Genomic DNA, 26,648 nt, shown 5'->3' on the forward strand with positions numbered 1-26,648 from the left:
TAGAGAACAGAAATATGCAAGAAAAAAACAAACCAGTGGAACTCGTTTCACCAGTCGAGAAAAAGACCCCGTTTCTGACATTTCCACTCTTTGGATTCCTAACATAGACTCGAGTGAAATCCCGGGGACTAACAGCCGCGGATTAACTCAGCTGGGGCTCCCATTTGCAGCTGTAAAAGCTCCACTTCAGAATCATAACAATCGTTATAATTATTGCTTGCAGAAGGGGTCTTATCGGGTAACACCTTTCTATTTTTTCTGGAGGATAATTTCAACCACAGGGGTTTGGGACTTCATTCATTATTTCCAAGCAAGCCAGTGGAAGGTCGAGGTCTCTGGGCAATTTGCAGATTACATGTTTCGACAACAGGGGTGTAAGCACACAAAATATAAACCGTCCAATCGGCTGCATTTGGAACAAAAACACTCCGGTTTAGGGAAAATGGTCCATGCACAAGTCAGAAGCGCAAGCAACCACCCCTGTTCTCGCCTAGCAACCCCGAGCTTTCTATTAGCTCCTCCTGGATTAATCTTTTTTTATTTTTTTTCTATTTTAGACTCATTGAGTTGTGGTCAAGGCCATTGTAATATGAGCCCTCGCCGAGATTCGATTGGGTGGAGGCGGCTCCGAGAGGCCGCCTTTCACAAGGGGGCTATTTGCCCCAGACCACCAGTATTTTGGAGCTACAGATGTCTTCCTTAATTTGCCTAGAGAGCACAATCGGCCCCATCTGTTGCCTTTTTTTTCTCTTTCTTTTTTTTTCTCCTTCCACGTCGCCTTCCACCCTTGTCTCCAGGCCTAAATTGAAAACTCATCAAAAAGTAATACAAGCGCAGTTTGGCTGGAAGGCCGCTGCGGAGAGAAAGAAGGCGGGGCCGCTTTTAATAGAAGCCCCCTGCTACTTTTACACTTAGGCTGAAGCCGGAATAAAGGAGGGGGCAGGCTCCGAGGGCGGTGGGAGGGAGGCAGAAAGGGACAAACTAAAAGGGCTGGAAACTAACGGACAGATGGGGTAATTTGAGGCAGAATAATCTAATGCGTCATGGCTGAAGGGGAGAATGCACTGCACTCGCTGTGTTGTGTGTACACAGAACAAAATATATGACTTGAGGTTTTTTTTTCTTTTTTTATGGGTGTCGCTAATGGAGGAGCTTCTGCTGACCTGCAATGGGTCATTTTCTTCTCGCCACACCTGTTCGGGGAAATCGCGATTCTTAATCATTTCCTGTACGGAATGCGACAAAGTGCGATGCAAAGGGCCACAGGCGCGCGAGGTCAGCAATCCGGTTATCTTTCGAATAATGATGGCTGTAGCCATTCCGCCGTTAGGAATCTGTGGTTTATTTGAATATCATGCAGCCACATGCTTTCAAATTGCCCCCCTTATCATCCATAGAGGTCTAGGGCCACGTCATTTAAAGTGCGCAACCAAGGACCAATCTAAGTCTCTGCCCTGCGCTGCCTCTATTTTGAGATGACCTTACGGGGGCTTTAAATAGTTTAAGAGCCGGAGCGCTGGTATTTCACCACCTCATAGGGTGGTAAATGTTAAAGGGGTGTCCTGCCTTTGGCTGGAAATGTAGCATCTGTTGACATGCCCAAAGAAACCAAGAGATAGCACAGAGTAAAATGAGAATGCAAATAAAACACAAAGGGACACAACGTTGTTAAAACAGAATGTAGTAGAACAATCACAGAGCAACTAAAGATCAAGACAATGCAATACTGCAGCACAAAACCAAAAACACCACAAAAAGCAATACAACACAACACCACAACAAAATGCTACACAACAAAAATACTCAAATATTCTTGCTGCACATTACCACCTCCAGTCTGTTTTCTTTAAGAAATTGGCAAACCCAATAAGTGTTGCCTTTGTGAACTACTGGCTATGCCAATTGTTTCTAGCCAGGGCGCTCAGCATCCATGATGCTTTGCAGCATCGCTAAAGTAAAACAAAAAAAATCCCTTTGCCTGCTGCCCACGTCATTTTGTAGGCATGCGCACCACACATGCATTCACCTACAAAATGATGCAGGCTCTTTTTAGTTCTTTGTTTTCAGTTAATGATCCGAATCATATCGATAACTTAAAACAAAAGGCATGAAAGCAATTTTTACATTTTTTAAAGTGGGTAGGTGTGTGCAGTGGAAGCAATGGGGAACGAGCGCAACAGGGGTTGGAAGCAGCACGGGAGGTGGGGTGTCACGGAAGCAACACAAGGAAGAGGTGTGTGAACACGGAAGCAACAAGGGGAGGGATGGAGATGCAGAAGGAGCAAAGAGGAAGGCCAGGGGGACACAGAACAACACAGGGGAGGGTGGCGGGGTGAATGCAACATGAGGAAGCACAGTGGTGAGTGCAACAGGGAAGAGTGCAGGAGAAGAACACAGGGACAGGCAGCAAAAGTAGGGGGTGAGAAGTGCATGAGGGAGACTACCTTTAGAATTTTTCATTCCTCAGGCCCCCATTACCTTCTGCTCAGGTTTGCACGCTATGTGCCACATCGCACTCTCAGAACAACTAACGCAAATCTATTAAAACCCCCTGCTTTCAGATGTGTCTCAAAAGGGGGGAAATCTATTGCAGTTCTTGGGACCAAGGCCTGGAACCAACTCCCCTACCACCTACGCTTCATCCAGTCAGAAACCCTTTTTAGGTCTCGCCTGAGACAGCGCTTTAGCACTGCTCTCGCGAGAGCTTTTGCAAATGGGGGATCTGGAAGTGTAAACGAGGCTTTCAGGCCTCCAAATACAGTGCATGTGCGCCGGCCGGGCGCGCGCACCATTTGGAGGCCTGAAAGCACTCGTTTGCTTTCACTTTCGCAGGCCGCACGGCCGCTTTGATGTTTGATGGCGATCGCGATCACTTTCACACAGTGCATGTGCGCCGGGCGCGCGCACCATTTGGCAGCCTGCGTGTACATTTCGCGGGCGCTTTGATGTTCTCAGTGAGCCGTGCGGTCACTGCGAACATCAAAGCGCCCGCAAAATGTACGCGCCATTTGCCACCCCCTCCCTTATCCCACTTCCTGCTTGTCTTGTTTGACAGGCATCTTCACTTGCTTTTTCGAGTACCCTTGAAGGGAGTGATGCAACATTTTGATAAAGTAACTTCTTGCGTAACTCGTGCTAGCTCTGGCCTCCATCTGCCATAGGTCCCTTTGATGGTACTAAAGTGGTATTTTTCCAACACATTACAGCGTTGGTTTAGGCTTTTCATTCATTGATTCAGCCCAGCTCTGGTCTCCAGCTATGCATGCTAATTACACTAACAAGCATTTGCAATGCAATAGGTATCGCAGTTACACGAGTTAAAGCTATTGGCATTGTAAATGACAATGCCAATAGGCATTGTTATTTGCAATGTCAATAGCTCAAACTCGCGTAAATGCGAGACCTAATGCATTGCAAATGCTTGTTAGGAAAGCTCTGAAAACGTAGATCTTTACCGCCCCTGATGTTCTATGCAGATCACTCATCTAATAAATTCCCAGTCTCAGTCATCGTGTCTGTTAGGGATCCACTCAGCGCCATGATGCTCCTCGCAGTGAAAGTTTGCGCTTTACAACATCCTTATAACATGACTAGGGCTCCCGGTTTTCCGTTTATACGGATTTTTACATATAAATATAGACGGAAAATTATTTTTCCTCTGTCTGTATTTATATTTAGAAACTGTAAAATACTAGTACATTTTGCCACTCTGCCGTGCTTCAGAGTTACCACGCCCCTGTTCCTGAGTTTGAGATTCCTTTCAGTTCCTCCAAATCAGGGTCTTTTAGTAACCTACTTTTGACCAATTGGCTCAGGGTCTTTTAGTGACGGCCGTGACCCTGAGCCAATCCTGGTCGTATCCAGTGTGAGAGGGCAGCAGTGCAGGGAACAGCAGCAGGTGTCAGCGAGGAGCAGGAAATGCTGGGGCCGCTACTCCGCACTCCCAGGGCCTCTCACAAGCAGTCGGCCTCTGGCACCTCGCAACCCAGCCTCCACTTGCCAGCTGCGCCCTTCCCTAGCCCGGCTCTGCTTGTCCCCTGTGCCTCTCGCTCCAGTATGGAGCCAGGCCGGGGCCCCTCCTGTCTCCCTGGATGCCCACTGTTGCTTGCCGTACTTCGGCGTGTGTTGTTATTTCACCACTGGCCTTCCTGGAGGCAGGTTTAATTATGGGAGCTTGCTTCTGATCGCGCAGAAGTTTGCTTCTGATCGTGGGGAGAGCTGCATTGAAGAGCGGCGAGTCTCATCTTCTGGAGGAGAAGGTGCCGTTTCAGGAGTGACCTGACAAGATAGTAATTGTAAGGGGGCTTCATTTTATTTCCCTCGACACCCATTACACCAGCAGACCGTTTCCACTACTATATTTGTTTTGAGTCAGTCTTTTCGGGATGGGGGGGGGGTGTCGAGATGTGGTTGCTGGAAGGGTTTCTTGGAGGTTGGCAGTCAGAGTAGAGGCACAACTAGAGCCAAATTTCGGGAAGGGCCACTCAAAATTTGGGGGGGGCGCTGACTCTTCCAGCAATATGCAGAGTGTAGCTGCAGGGGCTCTAAGAATGGGTGAAAAACAACAAGCCTTGTTAACGCGTAAATGGTCTTTTAAAGACCTGTGAAGTACTCAGGTGCGGCTGTGTGTGTGCCTGGGAAGCTGATTCAGCCCGGGCTGCCACACGACGGGGGGGGGAGGGGGGGGGCTGAAGCCCTTTGAGCCCAATGGGCGGTGGGCCTGAACTGTCAGACCCTTTGAGAGCCTGGCAGGCTGTGGAGTGTTAGAGCTCCGAGGAACATACAGGGATGGTATTACTCAGCAAAGTAAACCGCATGAAAGTAGCAGGCATCTTGGAAGGATAAAAGGAGGAGTAGCCTTAGGCATCTTGGAAGGATGAAAGGAGGAGTAGCCTTAGGCATCTTGGAAGGATGAACGGAGGAGTAGCCTTGCTAAAAATTGATCACATGGCCTGAGTTCCCACTTGGTGTACACAACAGGCGCACCAACCCACTGTGCTATAGGATACCGATGTTCCACACTCTGGGTCAATAGCAGGGCCAACCTTGGCACTGATTCGAGCGCCACTGTTCAAGAAGGCATCATGTAACTGGCAGAATTTATTTTGATAAAACCAAGTGCCCAAGGGTAGCAGGTGGAGAGCAGATCATGGGCACAGAGCAAAAGGGGAAGAGAAACTTGACATGTTACTTGCATATCCTAGAAATAGCAGAAGCGAGGCGCAATGCGCTATAAAACACTATATGTCTGACTTCCATACCATCACTGTTATCACAGAATTTGGAACAACATATTCATTGCCATGTGCTCGGGAAGGAGGAAATCCGCCCTTTCTGAACCTAGCTGTTAGTTCATCTTACAGTCAATCAATCAGTGGTTCATTTCTAGAGCATTTCTGGTCACCCGTTAGGGTATGCAGGCGCTGCGACACCCCATTCCATCTCCTATGAACTAGCAACACCATTTAACAGGAGCCCAAAGTAAGATTTAAGCAGGGATCTGTGCTTCCATCATAAATATGGGGTCAATTTAAATAAATGTGGAAAAATACTAGCTATAGCGTCGTCTTCTGCTTGTTGCAATAATAAATGTGGATAAATACAGATAAAATGCCCAAAAAATAAATATGGATAAATACAGACGGAAATGGCAAAAAAAAAAAATACCATAAAACCGGGAGCCCTAAACATGACATAACATAACATAACATAAAACACATGACCCCGTGTGACTGCTTGCACAAAAAGAAAAAAATAGTAGTTTCTGACATCAATTACAGACACGAGGTACACACACACGGTAAAGAGGCTTTTCTCCATGGGAGGGACAAATACAAGATTGACTAGCTGGGATACGAATAAGAGAGTGACAACGAAACCCAGTCAATGGTAAGCAATGGGCTGGTTCCAAGTACATCATTGTTCCTGGTAAGCCACAAAATGCCTTGCAACAGATAGCGCATGTGCTGTGCACTTGGCTCAACCGAAAAAGGTGTTTGCAGTAAGTGCTTTACTTAACACCAAGGACATGCTATTGCACACGTCTAAACGTTTTGAGTAGGACATTACTTTATCAACTTAGAAACTAGGTTGGCCTGGTCTCATTTTATTTACTTTACTGGTAGTACAGTGCTCCAGTTGCATTTTATATAGCACTTGATAAGGGGAGCACAGTATATCACGAGGCAGTGCTCGAGGCAAAGAATGTTGAACTGCAGTGTATCCTATTTGGCAAGTGTTTTGGTGTCCTGCATGTTGACCCGAATGGTGCTGTTATCCCGACATGGGGTGCTGCGTTTCAGCGAAAAGGAGAATGGGACTGAACAAGCATGCTTAAATTGGTAGTTGTAAAGGTATGGATTGTTAGTGCACTTCATTCTAAGTGCACAAGGAAAACAATGGTATAGGTAATAAAGATTAATATATAAGTAACCAATGAGGGCATTAATAATACATAACTTTAAGTTATTTTAAAACAGGCATTGGTGGTAACGATCGCAAAGTTAGTAGGCAACTTACAAAATGCTCAGAACTATCAAGAACCCCATTTCAACAAGGGAGCTCTTCTCTGCATGTTAAAAACAAGTGATCAAGCAGCATTGTTATTTTCCTGCCTTGGACAGTACACTATTGACTCAGTGGCACAGATCTTATAAAGTGGTTGAAACAATAGGCTGTTACTTTTACAGTAGAACACCCAAACATAAGATATACAACCCAGGCGTGCCTTATTAAACGCTAAAGAGATGAGAAAAACCAGAATGTGTAATAGAAATCCCTGTCATGCCAAGTGAAAAGAATGCTGTCATAGTTTCTTTTCTATTACCATGATCATGATAAAAACTTCTCTGGTCACAGGCCACTATGACAGAGACCTAAAAACGCTCATTCAGTGCATCATATGGATCTTCTCTACCATTCATGGATGAACTTTACTCTTGGAACAAAAACATTGAGGGCATTTAGATTTAGCCTTAATATAGACTATGGCTATGAGAATGCACCTTCCCATTGCACTGTTTCCTGATCAGGATTGTAGGAAGCTGGCTTTTTATGTAGTGATGCCAGAGTAAGGGCACACCATGCACTAAAACTCTAGATGACCCTTATATGGTTTACAGGGTTTACTTCAATAATCCCAAGTGGTCTATTTGTGGTAGTGTGGTTGAGCAGCTTAGGCTTATCTGACACACACAGTCAATAAATAGTTCCACACTCAATAAGAAATCTGAGACAAATTTATAAAAATTAAACAGATTTGTATAAGAAGTTAGACCCCAAGATTTAAAGAAAACACTATATTACAAAATAAGATTTCGATTTTAGAAAAAACTAGAAAAATAGCAGGGGTGGGCAGAGTTGGCGGGGTGCCACTACGCGTAATTCCACGGAGTTGCCTAAAAACTCTGTGGAATTCTGTTCCGCTCAACCCCCTGCATGCAGCATGATACAGGCAGCAGACCTGGAGGGTTCCTGACCCCCAGACTGCCACCTGCTTGGCTTACCTGGTGCGTTCTCGGGTGTGCCCTTGGCTGTCCTCCTCCTCCTAGCGGTCTCCTCTCTTCTCCAGGCTAGTCCATGCAAAGCGAAACCCCCATGCTGCACGTCTTGGGAGGACTGCGCATGCATAGGTGTGTGCGCATGCGCAGTCCTCCCAAGACATGCAGCGTAGGGTTTTCGTTATGCACCCACCCTTAAAAGAAATTGCTAATAAAACGTTTTTTGAGGGAGGCGCCGCAAATGCTACAATATTATACTATGGGAGAAAAACACACATAGCCAACAGGTACTTGCAAGCCGAGTTCAGAGGTGTTCTCTGAGACTTTTTACCTGCCCTGGTGTGTCCGGGTGCAGAGAGGCTAGTCGGGTAGGTAGCCTCAAAAACTTTACCGTTATAGTCAAGGTGATCTTAAACAAAGGCTGCAAGGGAGGACTAGGGGGAAAGTCTGGGTGAACCCAAAGAGGAGCTCATGTCATGGGGACCCCTAGGCCAAGACAACATAGTCAGAAGTCGGGGACCCAGGCTGTGGAGCGCGGGTGGAAGGTTTTTGCCTGACTGGTCACTTGACTTTGAGGCTCTCACAAATTTTGGTATGCCTGAAGAGGGGAGAAAAACAAGACTGCAGGGCTACTCTGGTCACAGGTCTCGTCTGTTCTGATGTTCTTCAACATGCAGGAAGGCTTCCAAGGCAGTGGTGTCCGGCCTGGACATGAAACAAGGCTTGGCTTGTGCAAGTGCCCCAGTATTTGGGGTATTGGTTCTGGGGGCTCCTGGAGGGTCTAGGATCTCGATATTTGGCTGATAGATGGGCCTGACCTCCTAGAGCCCTAGGAATCCTCCTCCAGAAGTGGTGCACCCTTGGTGGGCCTAATGACCTGCAACACAGTGAACCGGACAGATGGGGTCAAGAGCCTATGGATGAAGGGGATGGGTCTTCCACCCAAAGGGAGATGATAGCTAGTTGTCGAAGTGTTGGACACTCCTCCAAGTGTTGGGAGGATACACAGCCAAAAGACGAGTCAGGACTTTGCAATAGTTAAGTAGCAAGCAGCGTGCAGGGTTTGGTGCCAGGTTCTGTGCAGGTGCTTGGTTCTCGTGTAGTAATCTCTTCTTTGTCCTTCTTCAGTTCCCAGGAAGTCGAATCTGTAGACCTGGTGTTGGGGGGGATCCCTAGGTACTCAATTTAGGGATTTTTAGGAGAGTACAGGGTAGTAGATAATGGGCTACCTACCCCTAGGGTGATATCACTCCCTATATGATCACTTTCTGTAAGGAGTGGGCATAATCCTGACCTAGAAGTCCCTATTTCACCAAAAACGAGATTGTGAAACACTTCTCTGGCTGTTCACTTCAGATATCCCACTTTAGAGGTGTGGCTAGCCTGTGGATAAAACACGCCTCCTGAATAACTAATTTCCCACCTGCTCTGGTGCCAATTGGGCCCCCAACAGGGGGTGACATTCCCCAGGTCTGAGAGAAGCCGGGGCTGCGTGTCTCAGACAGCAGATGCTTTGAAGACTCTGGCCTTGATATGGTAAATTGCTAGCCATCCTGCTGGAGGAGGTGAGAACACCTTCTGTTGAGCAGGCATTGTTCCTGGCATCTGAGATCATAGGATCTCCCTAGCAGGGTGCCAGAAACTCATCTGTGGTGGGTGGTTGGAAGATACTAGTCCGCCAACACACTAAGAGACCAGTAGGGTTACAGGGAGCACATCTAAGGTGCTCTCTGGGTGCATGGTTTAATAAATCTGATACTGGCATCAGTACAGATTTATTAGGACAAGGTGTTTGGTACCAAACACCAGTACTTTCAGTGGAGCCATCATGTAGATGGGTGTTAGAAATGGGGGTTCTGGTTGGCTAGAGTATGCGCCTGAGCCAGGCAGAACCCACCACTCTAGTCAGCGTAAGGGAGCTACACACCTTAGATAACATTTGCTCAGCCCCTTGGTAGCTTGGCCATAACAGTCAGGCTTATCCCAGAGGCAACGTGTAAAGCATTTGTGCAATACACTCACATTAGTGATACAATAAACACAATCAATACACAACAAAAGAGACTCCGCAGGATTATATCAAAATATTGTATATATTTTACATAACACATAGACCAAAACCACAGTAATCAATGATTACTTACTTTGCTACTTGGCAATTGTCAAACATCACAGTTAGTGCAATAAGGTAAAGAATTATATGTTGCACACATCATAAAAACACCATCACATTACCTACAATGCACATCCTGAAATAATACTTATCATCCTGACAATGCAAGGCAAAAACGACATATATCATAACATCAGGTCATGAAATGCAGCAGTTAGGTTAGGGCAATAAAACACAGGAATCACCATATATCACTCTAAGTACATATTTCACCCACTATGTCCATCACTTATCATCAGTAACACCTGTGTGTACCAAATAGCATCATAAACACATAGATACAGTGCACCTTCACCTCTATTATATATTGGGCGTTAATGTGAGCTCCAAGCGTAGGTTACAGGAACGCCTGCACACCTACTACAGTGAATACGGTAATGTCAGGGCGTCTCCACCGCCATGAAACAGGGGCTTCCTTCGAGGTTTTGCCCCATAAGGTCATCAAAGAAAATGCCCCTAAAGTAGGTCCACCCCTCTTTAGGCACATCTCAACGGTAAAGGGGGGGAACATAATTACAGAGCAAATGCAGGGAGACCTCGCCCGGCCCTCCCCCAGTGCTTCAATGGCAAACGGCAGCTGCCCAAGGTCGCACAGGGCAGCTGATAGTCAACTCTCTGTTCCGTTCACTAAACAGCTTGGCTGCCTCCTGAAGCAACGCAGGCCGAGTGCCACATGGCCCCTGGGCCTGACTCATCCCCTGCACTCATGATGAAAGGAGGACAGTTCCCTCATCCGTGGGGATGCGCTCTCCCTCTTGATCGGAGGTGGCATCAGGCAGCAATGGAAGGAACCCTCAGCAGGCACTCGAACTTCAAGTCCTGCTCTCCGCATTTCTCATGACAGTGTAGATCGTAGAGCTGACAAAAGCCCCCACAACTCACCAGTTTCTGGAGAAGGTACATTTGCAAAATGTAGCACTCACCACATGCTGTCCTTTTAGCATAACCAGCACTCAACACGCACTGGAGAGGAAAGTTGTAGGCAGTAGGACTCTGTGTACCACGGCCAGTTCAGGGCAGCTACTTGAATCCTTCCAGCCCCACAGAGCAGAGTGGGTAGCCACCAGTCCCTTGAGAACACTGGGGAGCACAATACACATGCAGGCAGGCAGCAGACCAGCACACAGTTTTTTTTAGCAGAGTTTCAAGCAGGCAAGCAGTCAGCACAACAGAGCAGAAACAGTCCAAATGTTGGCCTTCTCTGGCAGCACAAAAGTCCTTTGGTGCAGTATGTAGAGCCAGCAGCTATGGTTACAAGTCCCATGCAGTGTCTGAAATAATGGGTCAGAGCCCCTGTACTTACACTCAAAATGTCTTTGATGTAGAGGTGACTTCAAAAGAAACCTTAGAAGTATGCAACACCCCCATTCAACCTCAGGAGTCCAGGACTAGAGGGGCACCTCTTGGGGGAAGAGGAACTCAGTCCAGCAGAGGCCCGCAGGGCTTAGGCAGGTCCAGTTGAAGGTCTAGGCAGGTCCATTGCAGCAGGTCATCGGGGCAGTTTCAGAGAGGCCTCTGGAGCTTGTTGTGTCCCTGTAGCTCAGAACAGGAGGTCACTCAGTGGACGCTTGCAGTCACGCCAGCATGGGATGAAGTATTCACAGGTCCAGGTGTGTACCAAACAGTGGGTCTGAGGGTCCGCTTTTTAGGTCGAGCCTAGACAGCGCTTGCGCTGTCAAGAGTTCTGTTGTATTTACTTTGTGGGGTCTGACTCCTCCCATCACTTTGTAATGGTTTTTGTCTATGTCATTAAAAAATTGTAGCCTGCTAATAGTTAATACATGTGCCACCTTTTGTCTCAAGTTAACTCCCATGGAGTACTGCCACGGAAACGAGCAGCGACACGCGCACTGCCTGCATGCCTTGTTTTCTAATGTAACACATTCAACGGACATCGGCCCGGCATCAGCACTGACATAAGGGGAGTCCGTGTGATTTTGCCCAGTGAGACAACAAGGAGAGACTCACGTGTCAAAAAGAGACACACCTATTGGTGGGCCGCTGCAGTGCTCAAGTTTCAAACAGGTCAGCCATTTCCCACCACTGCTCAGCCCTTGGATTTATTAATACGTGCACACTGCACGTGTGCCGAATACCTGCATCCGTCCCTGCATCGGAGCAAGCTTGGCACCAGGTGAACAATAATGTAGACTGGTCCCTGTTCCTGTGGAGCATGTGCCACACTGAGAAACACAGTCCCAAGCCCCTGTACGGGGTATGGCTGGGCACATCATTTTAGGGTAATTATGCCAATAAAAAGCAGCGCTGACCATCCCTTCACCCCTCTGCCCCCTTCCTTTCTAAATCCGTATTTGTTTCCTTGTCCTTTTTTGAATGTTATGCTATTCATCCAGGGTGGGAATCGGCTCGTCGTATTTTCATTATAGCTCTAGCGTCTTTTTTCTTCCACGCCCTTTCCACCTTACAAGTCTCTCTCCCCACGTTACTGCACCTTGTTCTGGTTAGGCTCGTCACATTTTATAGAGCCTGTCTTACCCTACTCTCTGTCCCTAGCCTTATATTTGGCATCACTTTTTTGGTTAGCTCCACCTAGCAACCCTGTGCTTCTTTCCTTCTGTAGCTCCTCCCACTAGTCCTTAAACTTCCACTCTGTATTATTTGCAGTACTTAACTTACTTTCCTCCTGTCACTTTCTTTTTGCCTTGCTTCTCCCTGATTCCCTGCCTCCTCTCCCACCCTTACCCTATCCTTGGCTGTGGCAGCGCGCTGTGTCCGGTAACCGTGTGTAAGAGGACTACCTTGAGAACTCCTTTTCCCGGCATTGCATGCATGCAGCTGGGACCCTGGGAGTTTGGGATTTGCAATCTGACTATGGAGGTGAGCCTGTGGGTGGACATGCATGCTGCAAGTTGTGGTTGCAGAGAGCGACAGAGAGCATTCCTGGGAGGTAAGAAATGGCAAACCAGACCCAAACTTTATTACAGGGGGGAGAAAAGGTGGAGAGGATGGTGGAGGCTGAGCCCATCCTTCAGCCCTGGGCATTACAGTGAGTGAGAAAGAGAGAGGTCTGGAAGCATGGGAGTTGTTGAGTACATGTTGGCAGCTTTTTTTAAATTTACTTTTGTTATGTCGTTGCAAAGTAAGGGACCTACATATATGTCACAAAGTACTTATTTTTGCAGCTGCTCTCAGCCCTTGCACTACCCATCAATGTGAGTTTTCTCACTTACCTTCGTCATGCCCATAATATAGCTTTTTTAGGTCGAGGGACCGTCCGGTCTGCCGAAGGCAGAACCGGAAGTCCGGAGATCTTATGTTTCTTAGAGTGGCTATTTAGCCCGCCTCTCTTTTTGCCTCTCCTCCATTGGCTGACTTCCTAAACGGAGGCCAGCCATTGGAGGAGAGAGCTGTCCCTCCAAATAGGCTCCGTCTTTTTCAGATTCGGGGGCGTGTTCCGTGCTGTTCTTTCCACTTTTTAGCCACGCCCTTTTTTTGGCGAGTTTTTCTCTCCTCCAGCCAATGGCAAGAGGAGAGAAAAAGAAACACGCCCCCGAATCCGAAAACACCACTGCGTTTCTCCGAGGCATTTCTGCTTTGCCTCGGAGAAAGGCAGTGGTGTGCTTGTTTAGGGAATGAGCCTGTGGATGCAGACCGCAAGGAGACAGACTTACGTGGTTGGTTTTTGATGGCGGATTCCAGCCTCCTACGGAGCATGCACTTCTTGGCCGGGGAATCATGGCTCTGAGGGTGGTGCTGAGAGTCTCCCGGTCCCCCGGAGCTCCGCCTAAGGTGCTGCTGCTGCACTGGTAGCCCTTTCGGCGATACTAGGACATACATGTCAACATCTTAAAACTAGGAAGAGGTTCATTTTGAAGAAAAAAAGAGACCGATAAATCAATTTTGTCTCTCTCTCCTGGACATCATCCGGGGACTACAGAAAGAGAGCCGGTAAGAACAAGATCTAACCTGTTTGGAGGGTCACCGGAGACAAGCTTGGTAAAGAAGGGACATATCACTACGACAAATCCTGAGCGCTGTGTTTCAGAGCCCGTACCTGTATTTTCATTCCTAAAGCATGTTTGAGTTGCGAATTGGGAAGAAAGCGCCATACTTGACCAACACCAAGCGTTGGCCAGAATCATTCTCCTTTGTCTGGAGAGAACTGGCGTTGAAAGACTTCTGTCTCTAGCCTCCCTTTCGCCATTTCGTATCAAACAGTCCGACTATACATGTACTGAAATCATCTTTGGTTTGGCATATTCTTGCATTATGGAGATCGTAGATATTTTTTTTTCTGTTTGTTTATTTTTATAAATATATGCCCACGTGTAGCCGCGAAGTTCAACAGTCCTGCTATATAATGGATTAAACAAGACGAGAGGGAGGTAAACATACCCCATTAAGGTTTTGCCAGGAGCCGGGGTCTGCTCATTAGTATACAGGAAGTACCCCCTACCTACTTTCAGGCACTTCCTTAACAACAGAGTATCCCATTTTCCTCGTAAAAAGCCGACACCAACAGAGAGGTCTTTGTGTATTTTGGTCGCCAAAAGGAACCGCAGGCTGTGGAGCTCTAAGAGCATTTCACCGTCATTTTCGATCATATCTAGTGCATTTTGGGTGCTGTAGTCTGGTTTTGATAACTATTTGCAGCAGAAAGACAAAGGTCTGAAACGCTGTCCTGGTGGATAGTCAAAGTTTAGGGAGATAACTTAAGTGTTTGTAGAACTGTAGGTGGTGCTATAAACTCGTGGCCACAGTCCTCCGTAAGGAAGAAGCCTCAGATGTCCAGGCCACAAGGGTCAGGCAGCTGTAGTCCCGAGACGCGTCATTCTAGGTCGCAAAGGACAGACTGGTCCTGTCCGGTTTTAGATTTCTCGAGTGCCTTTCAGGAGGGATAAGTTACACCTTTGCTGTGGGTACAGTGCATCAGGCCTGTTGGGGGAGGCTGGGGAATAGATCTAAAGATCGCCAGAGGCATGCTGTCCTGTCATGGGGGCGTGCGTATATTTGCTAGTCACACGTGCCTTACTTTTCGAGTCTCGGAGGGAAGATAACGCTCATAGGTTGCAGCGATAACCACAGTTCGCTGGCAAGCCATACGTTTAGTCTGTATTAAAGATGTCCCAGAATCTTCCGGCAGTCGCCCTTTGGTCACTCAGCAGCCCGTGCTCGGCTTCTTATGACTCACCCTGATTGTCGCATTATTCCTTCTATGCGGTCATATGACTGGGACAAACAAGACCACGCGGTGTGAGTTATTATTTGGAAAGGGTGACCTGTGTACCCTCCCGGACTGGCCCTGGCCACTTTTCCCTTTGCCTCACACAGGCCAGTGTGGAACGTCCTTGTTAACAAGATAAGGGGGCAAAATAACTCACCCAGGCAGGGATGAGTGTCAGGGTCACATAATTGCACCCTGGTCACACTCACACAGCTGTATCTCAGCAGGTTCATGCATTTGCTGCAGAGTCGAATGTGTATACACAGCTTCCTTTCCTTCTAAAACAGTATAGTGAGCCTGCTGCATTGTTCCCTGTGTATTCTACAGGGTACAGAATCAAATCCTGGTTAGTCAGATCAGTGGGTTAATGTGTTTGCTGCAGAGGTCTGTGTGTGTGTGTGTGTGTGTGTGTATGTGTGTGCCTCTGTGTGTGGCTCTGTGTGTGTGGCTTTTTTTGTAGGTGGCTCTATGCGTGGGTGGCTCTGTCTGTGTGTGGGTAACTCTGTGTGTGTGTAGGTGGCTCTGTGTGTGTGGCTCTATTTGTGTGTGGGTTGCTCTATGTGAATAGCTCTGTGTAGGTGGCTCTGTGTGGGTGGCTCTGTGTGTGTGGGTGGCTTTGTGTGTGTGGCTCTGTGTTTGGGTGCAAATGCAATAGGTCTCGCATTTGAGAGAGATTAAGATATTGACATTGTAAATAACAATGCTATTTCTTTAAATGTTTTAAAAACAAAAACATAAACCACAACCTCACAACTTCACTCTCTCTCACTCACTACCTCAATCACTCTCTATCTCACTTCCTCACTCTTTCTATCTCACTAACTCACTCTCACTCTCTCTTTCACTACCTCTCTCTCTATCTCACTACATCACATCACTCTATGCTTATATATCACTACCTCACAACATCCCTCTCCCTCACTACCTCACTCTTTCACTACCTCACTCTCTCTATCTCACTACCTCACTACCTCACTCTCTATCTACCTCACTCTCTATCTCACTACCTCAGTCTCTATCTACCTCACTCTCTCTCACTACCTCACTCTCTATTTCAATACCTCACTCTCTCTCTCTATCTCACTACCCCACTCTCTCTCTGCTAATGCAATAGGTATCACATATGCAAAAAAAAAAGCTAATGCCAATAGAAATGACAATGCCATTTATTTAGGGATACAAAAATCATAAAAAAATAATGAGCAATACCAATAGCTCTACCTAGAATATTGCCGAGACCATTGCATTGTAAATGCTTGTTTAAACTTGCACTCTTGGCTTCTCTTCACCCTGCCTAATGTCATGCTCAGTGCTGTACTTCTCTACCATGCACTCAGCTTGCTGTCCTAGTGAAACTGTGCTATGCCCTGTGTACCAGGGCCCATGTGTCCTAAAAAAGCAGCAGGATCCCACCATCCCTGCAGCATTGAAAGTAACTTCTCACTGCCCCCCCATGTCTGAGCCGTCTTAAGGCGTGCCATGTTGTACCTTAGCAGAGCCAGTCTCGCTTCAGTGAGGAGAGACTGGCATCAAGGACAGCAGGAAGAGATGTGAAGACCAGAAGCCCTCCTGCCCCCCACTCGTGCCTCTGCCCCTCAACCCTGCCTGTGCGCCTTCGCGCCTCTGCTTCCTGGTGTCAACCTCTGTCAGAGCAAGTGCGAGGCAGGACCTGGGTGTGGGGCGGCTGTGAATAGTCAGGACACTTGGAGGGAGGCAGGGCCGGCTTTAGGACAGTGCGACTGGAGCTGTCGCACTGGGCGCTGACTTGTGGAGAGGGGTGCAGTGACCTCAGGGGTGTGCTGTGTTTAACAATATCGTAAGATAGGATAGATGCGGGGCACTTTTGCAGGTGGTAGGGAGAGAATCCGAGGAGGGGGTCATGGGACGCGGAGGCGCAAAAAGTGATTGTCGCACCGGGCACCACCAGTGCTAAAGCTGGCCCTGGAGGGAGGGGTGGGCCTGTAATGAATGAGTCTGCTGCCCGCCTTTGTTGCTAGTGCAGTATGCGTTGACACATATTTATTGTCCACTTCAAGGCGCTCACCAATTATGTGTTTTAGAATAATACCACCATCCACAGCCATGGACTCGTCCTCTCCTGAGGAACCATTTACACCACTTCGGATGGCGAGGGTTATCTTTAGAAATTCGGAATATGTGTTATGCAAGTGCAGTAAATAAAATTGTATACCACTGTGAGCGGTGCAGTTTTATTATTTTTTGTTTTTGATTCCCAGTCACATTGGCAACAGAATAACTTCTGTTTAAATCTTCGTGTCACCAGGTTCAAATAATCCAGCATTCTCATTCTCATTTTCCGTATGTCTGCCACATAGGAGTCTAAGCAGGTGTGGCCCGTTTTACTTACATTTAATTTTTTTTGCTTGGGATTACTATACTTTTAGTTCAGTTTCCACTCATTTTCTTTTAAGCAGTTCACGAACCATGTTTAACTTTTCTCTAATCTCTTCAGAGGACTATAATATTTTCTGTATTTCAGTGTGCAGGTTTTATGGTCTTCAGTCATATGTTTCATGTGCCATATGGAGCAATGGTTTTGTGACTGCATTATTAACAACACCGCTTTCTGCTGTTAGGCGTGGCTTTATCAATTTTGATTGCTGCATTCACATGTCAAAGCCAACGAGATTGGCATGGATAGTGGCAGGCAATATTATGTTGCTTGCTTTCCAATTGGTTAACAGAGAGAGTACAAGAATAAAGTACGGTTTATGTAGCATGACCTTCATATGGCCTCTTGCTACTTTAATCTGATGCTCACTGGATCCAGGTTCTCTATTGGCATACTATTAAGGCACTTACCTGTTCATGTTAATAAGACAAGGCATTTCGGGACTCTTTCATCTCTGGTTTCTCGTTACAAAGATGTGTTGCTGGTGACACATTAACAGCAATTAATGTAAACAAATGCATACAATATGTTGGTTCCTTCTGTTCCAGTGGCTTCTATTGGCTCAGTTGATGAAAAGTGATTTATCCAAGGAAAGCACGGCTGCATACAGTGTGGTTTAGCTGAAGCAATCTAGCACTGCTAAATGTCAGTTCCCAAGAGAAGCATGTACTGTGCAGCAAAGAAGGCACTGACACCATGTTCACATGGGGCTTGGTGTATTCAGAGGCAGGGATAGAATGAGCATTGAGAGAGCACAGCTGCCTACAGGTGACCATTCACTAGAGAGCAAGCAGTTGGAGTTCCACTCCACACAATGCAACGTTGCTATATGCCACTCTACACCACTCCACTCAACACCACTTTATGCCACTCCACTTTACCATCTCCTCTCAATGCCATGCTACTCTACTACGCTCCTATCTACTGTACACCACTCCACTCTGCGCCACTCCACTCTGTGGCCACAACACTCTAGGCCACTCTATTTTATGCCACTCTATTCTGCGTCGCTCTATTCTATGCCAATCTACTCTATGCCACTCTACTCTACACCACTCTACTCTACACCACTCTACTCTACGCTACTCCATTACACTCTATGTCACTCCACCCCAATCTACACCACACCATTTCAATCTACACCACTCCACTCTATGCCACTTTACTCCTTTATACTCTACACCACTATACTCTATGCCCCTCCACTACCCATTCTACACTGCTCTACACCACTCTACTCCAGTCTATTCTATGGCACTCTACTATACTCTATGCCACTCCACTCCCTGCAATCCATGCTACTCTGCGCTCCTCTGCACCACTCTCCTCTACACCACTCTCCTCTATGCCACACAACGAACTTTTAGCAATTCCAAGCAGCATTCAACGCACTGTACAACATGGCTAAAAGACATTGGCAAAGCCAATAGCTCTTACATTGGCGAAAACCTATTTTCTTTGCCAATGCTTTTCTTTATTATCGCGTATGAAAGCACTTCCAAATATGTGAGTTCAAACTACCAATTATACAAAAATAACATAATTAATTCACACTGCAGTGCTATAATGTGCATATTAGTGTCAAAGCTTCCCGTTAAAGAACAGTAGATGTTGTAGCACACAGTATAATATGCTACATGACTAATCACTTATAAGCAGGGCCGGCTCTAGGGCGGTGCGATCGGTGCCAACTCACTGGGCGCTGACTTGGGGTGGGGGCGTCATTTTTGGAAGTACATTTTCTTTTTAAAAGCACCTGCTGCTGCGTTCCTGGCCTCCAGCAACTTTCAGGCATCAATTAAAATGTCAAGATAACTCCGGTGATTAATTGTCTTGCTGGGAAGAGAGGGGGGTTTTGTAGTGGAAGTTTTGACTCATGGTAAGGTAGCACAGAGGGTTAAAATGCCTGCTGCTAAGAATGTGTACCATGCAGATCACAAAGTGCATATAATGTAAATAGGTCAGTAGGTTACTGCTTCTGTAAGAGAGATTATTTTGTTACGTGTAGTTTATAAGTCAAAATCCTAATATAAAACATTGAGCTATCAACTGTCATCAAAGATCTGCATGCAAACTGCAAGGTAGATGGTATAGTTGTGAGTTTTTTACTCAGTCTTTCATTATCCTAATCTTGCTAAAATGGTTTATTTATGTAGAAAGCAATCCTTATTATTAAAGAGAACTCCTAGCAGTGGTGTTACATTTTAAATTCTGAATTTGTGCTTTTCCAGAATAAGGACTCAAACTATATTGCCTACCAGTATGGATGACATGTGACTCCCACACCTTGCAGTCCTGTCTGATGTAACATTTCCTATACAGTGATTTATACACATATGATTGTCTCTATGCAATGTGTGTGCGATGTAAAGTGCTCTGACACCTTACAATGGTAAGAATGGTGCTATAAAACTAAATGAATCCGAGAGACAGTGGTTATGGAGACTTGAGGGGCACTGTTAAAGGGTGGCAGTGAGGGAATCTGTGGGAGAGGTGATCATGGGGGGGTGCCAACAAACATTGTGGCACAGGGCGCCAACAGCGCTAAATCCGGCCCTGCTTATAAGGTCCCAAAGGCGAGACCTATTGGCTTTGCCAATGCTTGTTATACCTTGTGCCCACTTTGAAGTCAAAGAAACATTGGGTTTTCCCTCTACAGAGGTGAGTGAAATTTCCTGCCTACCTGTCCTGGTCCCAGTCTGTGTGCTGGCACAGTAGGCTAGTGTGGTCCTGGACTCAGATGTCTTTGAACTGTAAGTGTCACAGGTGACAGCTCCACCTCCCTCATCATGCCAGGATGGCCCATGCTGCCACTACCCAGACCCTTGATTGTCTTGTTGTCTGTGAGGAACACACAAAGATCAAATGCCAACTTCACCTAGTCATGTGACCCAGAAAAGAGGCTGCAGGCACCAAATGGTTGGACAAGAAAATGTCAACTTTTTAAAAGTGGAATTTTCAGTTTTGTGACTCAAAATCCAACATTGCCATATACAAAGTTTAAAAAAAGCAATTCTTCATACACCAAACATGATATTTGTACCAGCTCCCGAAAAAAGGTAATTACTTATTAAATGTAATAAGGTAACCCAATGTTATCTTATGGGAGGGGTTGGCCTCACAACAGAGAAAATGAGTTTAGGAGTATTTCACTACCAAAACTTGTAAAACTAAAAAGTACATGTCAACGTTTTTTACATACAGTGCACCCTGCCCTATGGATCTGTTTAAGTTCTACCCTTGGGGTGACTTATATGTATTCAAATGGAAGGTTTAGGCCCAGCAGCATAAGGAAACCTTGTGGTGCGGTACTGCAAGGGATGATGAGGGAGGCCCTGGCACTAGCCATACACTCAACCTGGCAAGTTGAGGGGGCCTCCTTTTACCAAAGAAGACTGGGGGTTGGGGGTGGGGTCGGCGTCCGTTTATGCTGCTGTTTAGGCCTGGCAAAAGATTTATTTTGCCAAGTCGAAATGGCAGTTTAAAACTGCACATGCAAGCTGCAATTGCGGCTGCTTAAGTGGATAGCACAATAAGTGCTGCAGGACCACCAGTAGCATTTAATTTACCACCCCTGCATATATGATCTACCAGTTTAATAGGAACTTACAAGTAAATTAAATATGCCAATAGGGTTTAAGCCAATTTACTATGCTTACAGGAATAAGCACAAGCACTTTAGCACTGGATAGAAGTGGTGCAGTACGCAGAGTCCTAGAGTCAACAAAAACGATTTTAGGAAAACAGGAAGAGTGAAGGCAAAAGGTTTGGAGGAAACCACACCAAGGATATCAGGTCTAACATTGATGCACTCTCCATTTCAGACAATGCCACAAGATCCCCGGTTTAGGTCTCCATTGTTAGAAAGACTAAATTCACACAGGAACAGCAATTCCCTCCTTGTCTTCCTCACTCCACCAGGTGTAAATGTATGGTCTGACACAGTTCAAACCTGCAGTGTAGGTTTTGCTGGGTAGTAATGGTCATGTGTCAGCTGCCATCACTGTGCACAGTCACAAGGAAAAACCACAACATGATTCAAACCAAACCATGTCACACTCCTTGATGTCTTCTGTTCCCACATCACACAGCCACCTTTTCGCACCTCCTTCTAGGCCTTCTCATAGGAGAGAAAAGTAGCACATTCATAAACTTGACAGGCCCAATGATGATTCCACAGCTAGAGGTATTAAGAGGTAGGCCTCCTTTTAAAAACTAAAAAAAAACAAAAATTTAAAAACTAAAAAAAAAAGAGGTAGGCCTCCGAGGTGTTGCACTCCTAGATCCTGCTCCTCTTTCACTTCATCCATGGTGGGTTCTTTGACCCTGGTGGTAGCTTCAGGTCTTAGGAGGAGGCTCATCCTGTGAGCTCCACTAACAAGTGACCATCCATTACCACCTACACGTAGTATGTGGGGTCTTCCTTCTACATATACAACGCCTCACTCTTTCCTCCGCAGTGAGCTGTCCTCAAAGGAAAGCGGCACATAGGATAAGTCAGAGAACCCAGAGAATGTCTTACATACCACACACCTGCACCTGGTGGGTCCATCCAACAATATCCTGCTTCCTTATTCCCCCTTACACACCTACGAATCTAAAACAATAACTGTCTCCAGTTGTCAATCCACATTGTATCCATCAATGCAAACAAAGTACAACCTGCTCCCTATTTCCATTTAAACACAACAGACAAAGTCTCTTTTGTGGTTAGAGCTCTGCCTTTCGCTTCCATCGAAACCCAGGGTCCTGAGGCGGGAGACGCAGGGCAGTGAGGCTCGGCAACAGAGAGAGCGCCATCAGGCTCAATGGAGTCCAGTACACATTTCGCGGCAGGGAATATACACCCCTTCCCAAATAAATGTATATCGCTTGATAAGTCAATGGCACCTACACCATAACACAAGAAAACGTCAAGGCCTCCCATGGATTGGGGGTTACATGACCCCAGGGGGCTATTTGCCCAAGGTGCAATATTTAGAATGGACAGGATCCTTGGTTAGGTTTACTATAGGATTTTCTTTTTTCCATTAAGTGACAACTCCACTTCTTCATTAAAGGTCTAATAACAGCAGCCACACACTGTTGGGGGGGGGGGGGGGGGCTAAAACGCGCTCTTTACTTCAATATACCTACAGAAATGTGCGTTTAAATTTTTTTCATAGGGCCCTGGCAACCTGTTAAAAAAGTGTGTCTTACCGAGAACAAATGAGTGATGCAGTAGCATGAACTTATTGCTTATTGTTCACCTCGGTTATCGAAACTAAAGAGCATTAAAAGCAGTAAAAGGATGCAACATCCGAGGTTGTTTTGTTTGCTTTTAATTAATAATTATAACTATCCCTCTCTTGAACATTTAGCTGCTGCTTAATGTAAAGCAACAGAGGCAGGCAGCACTAGATAGGCTCTTTAGAAAGGTTCAGATACCAGAGAACTCCGCAAGCATTGTTTCCAGTTAGGAGTCGCTTCCCTCGAAGTTGAGCCCTATAAGCGATCTATTCATGTTTTAGTCCTGTTTTCTGTCTTGCACATCTCGGGGAAGGAAAAATCAAAGCAAGAACATAAGAGTGAGTGAACCCGAAGAAGCCTCAATCACTTTAACTTGCAGGGGAGTCGTCCTTGTCTTTACCACCCAATCTCTTCACGTTCAGCAGACCCGCGATCATGGGCATGTCTTTAAAATGCCGTGTGGGACAGTTCATACTAAAACAGGGATTTGCTGATTTTTTTAAATTATATTCCCTGCTAAAATTTGGCGTGTTGTGTTTTATCCTCAGCACAATACCCAACAGGCACAATGCAGTAAAATGAATATTTTGCGGTCAGTGGTTACTGCTACAGGCAATTTACCGGTATATTAGTCTACCTATTATGTCTATTAGGTGAGAGGTTCTTTAATGTCCGCTGTCCCCTGCATAGAAATAACTGGCAGGATAATTTGTCTATAATGGACTCCCAGGTGTGCCTGGTATATCTGTGGGATGGGGGATTGAAGATGTTGTGGGGAATGGACTGTAGGGGTCTTCACTTCCCCAGAGATTGTTAAACAAATGAACCCCATACTGCCGCGAGTCTTGGCTTCCCACACAAGGCACCAAAATAAAGGAAATCCAAATCCGAGCAGGAGATCCCAAATCCCACCACAAACCTTTACTGGAGGTTCGGAGCCATCAGCTGTTTATCTGTTACCCAGATTATTTTTAGATTCCAGAGGTGTTTGCTGCAGTAGAGGCGAGCAGGAACATGTGCAGACACAATATTTTCAAACTCTAACAATTATTTGATCCTACTCCTCTCCCCATCACGTTCTCGTACCTGGGATCTATTTTCAACCAGACTCTGCCCAGCACACTGTCCTACTTACTCCTTGAAGGAGATCGTGTGCCTTTTTTGAGCTAGGTGGATGCTTTATCAAATACCTAAAACAAAATGGATTTTTGGGTGGCCATTTATGAGACGTTTCTGCCACTACCCAGTCCATTAACCCCAGACAGGTGCAGTCCTTAGCCAAACACCGGCCATATAACATGCATATGTCAGAAACAGTTGCAGTAACACAATGAGGCATCTTTGCACTCCTTGATAATATTATCTATATTTAATGTATGGTCATGAAATAATAATAACAACCCATTCCACATCATATTTAAAACATGTCTTTTGTTGTACATGTAACAAATGAGGCTGTGTCTAGACTGTCTCAAGAGAAAATGATTAATTTGCGGTTCAATTGAGTAATTAGTAACTATATTAGTGGTTCAATTGATTAATTAGTCTACAGCTAGGTTGATTAGACCTACTAGGGCAATTTTATCAAATTCTCTAACACTGCATATATATTTTGTGCGTTATCTGAGACACTGGGGTGAGATTCACTGAGCGCCGTTTCCATTGGTGGGCCAGCATATAGCACACACTATTAATAGCGGATGTATATTTTAACTTCCAACATAATCTACTTGCATAGGGATCCAGATCATGGATGTGAGCGCTCACACAGGGCACAAGGGTGCATCAGTGTAATACAGTTGCATTGTCAGAAGGTCATACAGCTCAGAAACGACGAGTAGTAATTGCCTTGCCCTGTTTCCGAGCTGTGCTGTCTGCACGCAATGCACTAACTCGGAAAAATTCCGAGTAAAGTGCATGCAATTTAGACACTGCATTTGCATAAAAACAAGTGCACAAGTGCCCGAGGTGAGCACACACTTTCATGGCATGGCTAGACACTGCATTTGCATAAAAACAAGTGCACAAGTGCCCGAGGTGAGCACACACTTTCATGGCATGGCTCCGGGTTATTCCAATTTACACACAAGACAAATGTGGGCAAAGTGAGGGCGTGTGCACCTGATCAGTGCCACCGTCCACTGCACTTCAATGTTGCTGATAACAGAGTGAGTTCTGTTTTGTTCAGGAATCTTTTCAATCCCAGTGCAAAGTTTTAGTTGGTTCAGAACTTATTGCAGTCCACCCAGCGTTTATTATCACTTTATTTCCCAGCATTAACCTCAGAATTAGTTTTGAATCATTTAAATCCACGGAACATGCATTAGTTCCACTGTAGAGGACCTGTAAATACAGACTAGAAATTGTCAGGTTCAGGTACGTGTTGTGAATGAAAATACTGCATTGGTGCAAGCGTCCTGTATCTAAGAAGATTCGTTGTTCATCTAATGTTTTTAAATAAATCTTGTTGTTAAAATTAGGTAACAAAAATATGGGTCTGATTAAAATGGCGAGGCGGTCTCCTCGCCACCGGAATCGACTTTACCGCCCGCCATATTCTGATGGCGGGCGGATGTGTGGCAGTCGTAAAGAGCGACCGCCACGCATCAGACGGGCTCCTTGAGCCCGCAGGTGTGGTGGAGGGGCTGCAGTCCCTACAATGCAGGCGATGCCTATCAGGCATAGGGATTATGATGGTTACCCGCCATGAAAATGCTGGCGCAAAGGGACATTGTGGGCCCGTAGCAGGCCCCCATTCACCCCTGGCCCTTGGCTGTGGGTGTTGTAGGACACCTATGGAGCCCCCCAACATATCCCTGTACCATGTGGCAGGCACCACATGGTGCCTGCCACGTAGGGCAGGGATTTGTAACCGGTCTCATTTTTACATTGTGTTGGGTACTGCAGCCAGCAGCACCGGCCTCAATGTAAAATAGGCATTGCGAGTGCGACCACCGTGGTAGCGGTCGCATTGTAATTCCTACTATGGGACCACCGATAGCATGTTGGGCGGTCCCAATCCCTGATACGATGGCAGATGGACTGAAGTCCGTCCGCCATCGTAATAAGCCCCTTTGTTCGGAAACACACATATCTTTTGAAAAGGGAATACAATTATGAAAATATATTTGATTACAAAGGGTGAATATAACATGATAGCTTCTAAACCATAGTTTACCTGTTGGAATTCTCACATGAAAAATAACAGAACCAACTATTTATTCTCACCGAGAATTGCTTAAAGTCTACATTATTAGGCCTGGTTTAAGGACATGTTTTCAAAACTTTTATAATGAAAGTGCATACATATATTGAGCTTATTTTGATCAGCTCATATCCTTGGTCTGTTCACGTGTCAATAACATTTTGCGTCCTCCCACCACAGCAAACAGTATGGGGTAGTGTGCCAGCCCATTGCAATCAATGTCTCACGTACCCTGTGAGTGACAGCATTTTGCCTGATTAGATGTGCACAGCCACTTGACAATGAGTGAATTTCAGTGTCAGGGCTGCTCGGCCAGATTTATATTTTTGCCAATTTGCTTTTGAATATTGCCCATGTTTGCAAAAACTATTTAAATTAAATGCTCCCAAGGCGGGACCTTCTGCCTTTACCAATGCTTGTTTTTTTGCTTGTTTTTTCCCATTAGGTCATCCTCCTTATTAGTGCTGATGGTGTGGTAAAAAGAGTGACATTAGCGAAGAGAGCACATTCAATCATAAAACTCTTCTCATGAACTAGTACCTTTTCCTATTTCAGCAGTGACATTAATTTGAATAATACAAGATTAAGGTGCTTGTTAGAAAACAAATATATACCATTTTGATGAATTATGTATGCAGTGACCAGATTTTGAGAACCAAAAACTGGCACAGTCTACAAACTTAGAAGTAAGACCACACTTTTTACATTGACAGAAGGGCACAGAATGCCTTAACCAACATAGAGAACCAGGTGCGCAATGCCCATAGGGCGAAAGGGCTGCAGCCCCCCCACCCGTCGTGTGTCTCAGCCCGGGCTGCTGCAGCTCGAGCTGCTGTGGCTCGGCTGGGCAGTGTCTGGTGTCTTATCTTCGGCGTGCCCGAGTTTTTTCAGGTCTTTAAAGACCATTTGCATATTTATATACCTTTGTAAACTAGTTGCTGAGG

Source organism: Triturus cristatus, chromosome 7, assembly GCF_964204655.1.
Source record: "Triturus cristatus chromosome 7, aTriCri1.1, whole genome shotgun sequence".
Taxonomy (NCBI): Eukaryota; Metazoa; Chordata; class Amphibia; order Caudata; family Salamandridae; genus Triturus; species Triturus cristatus.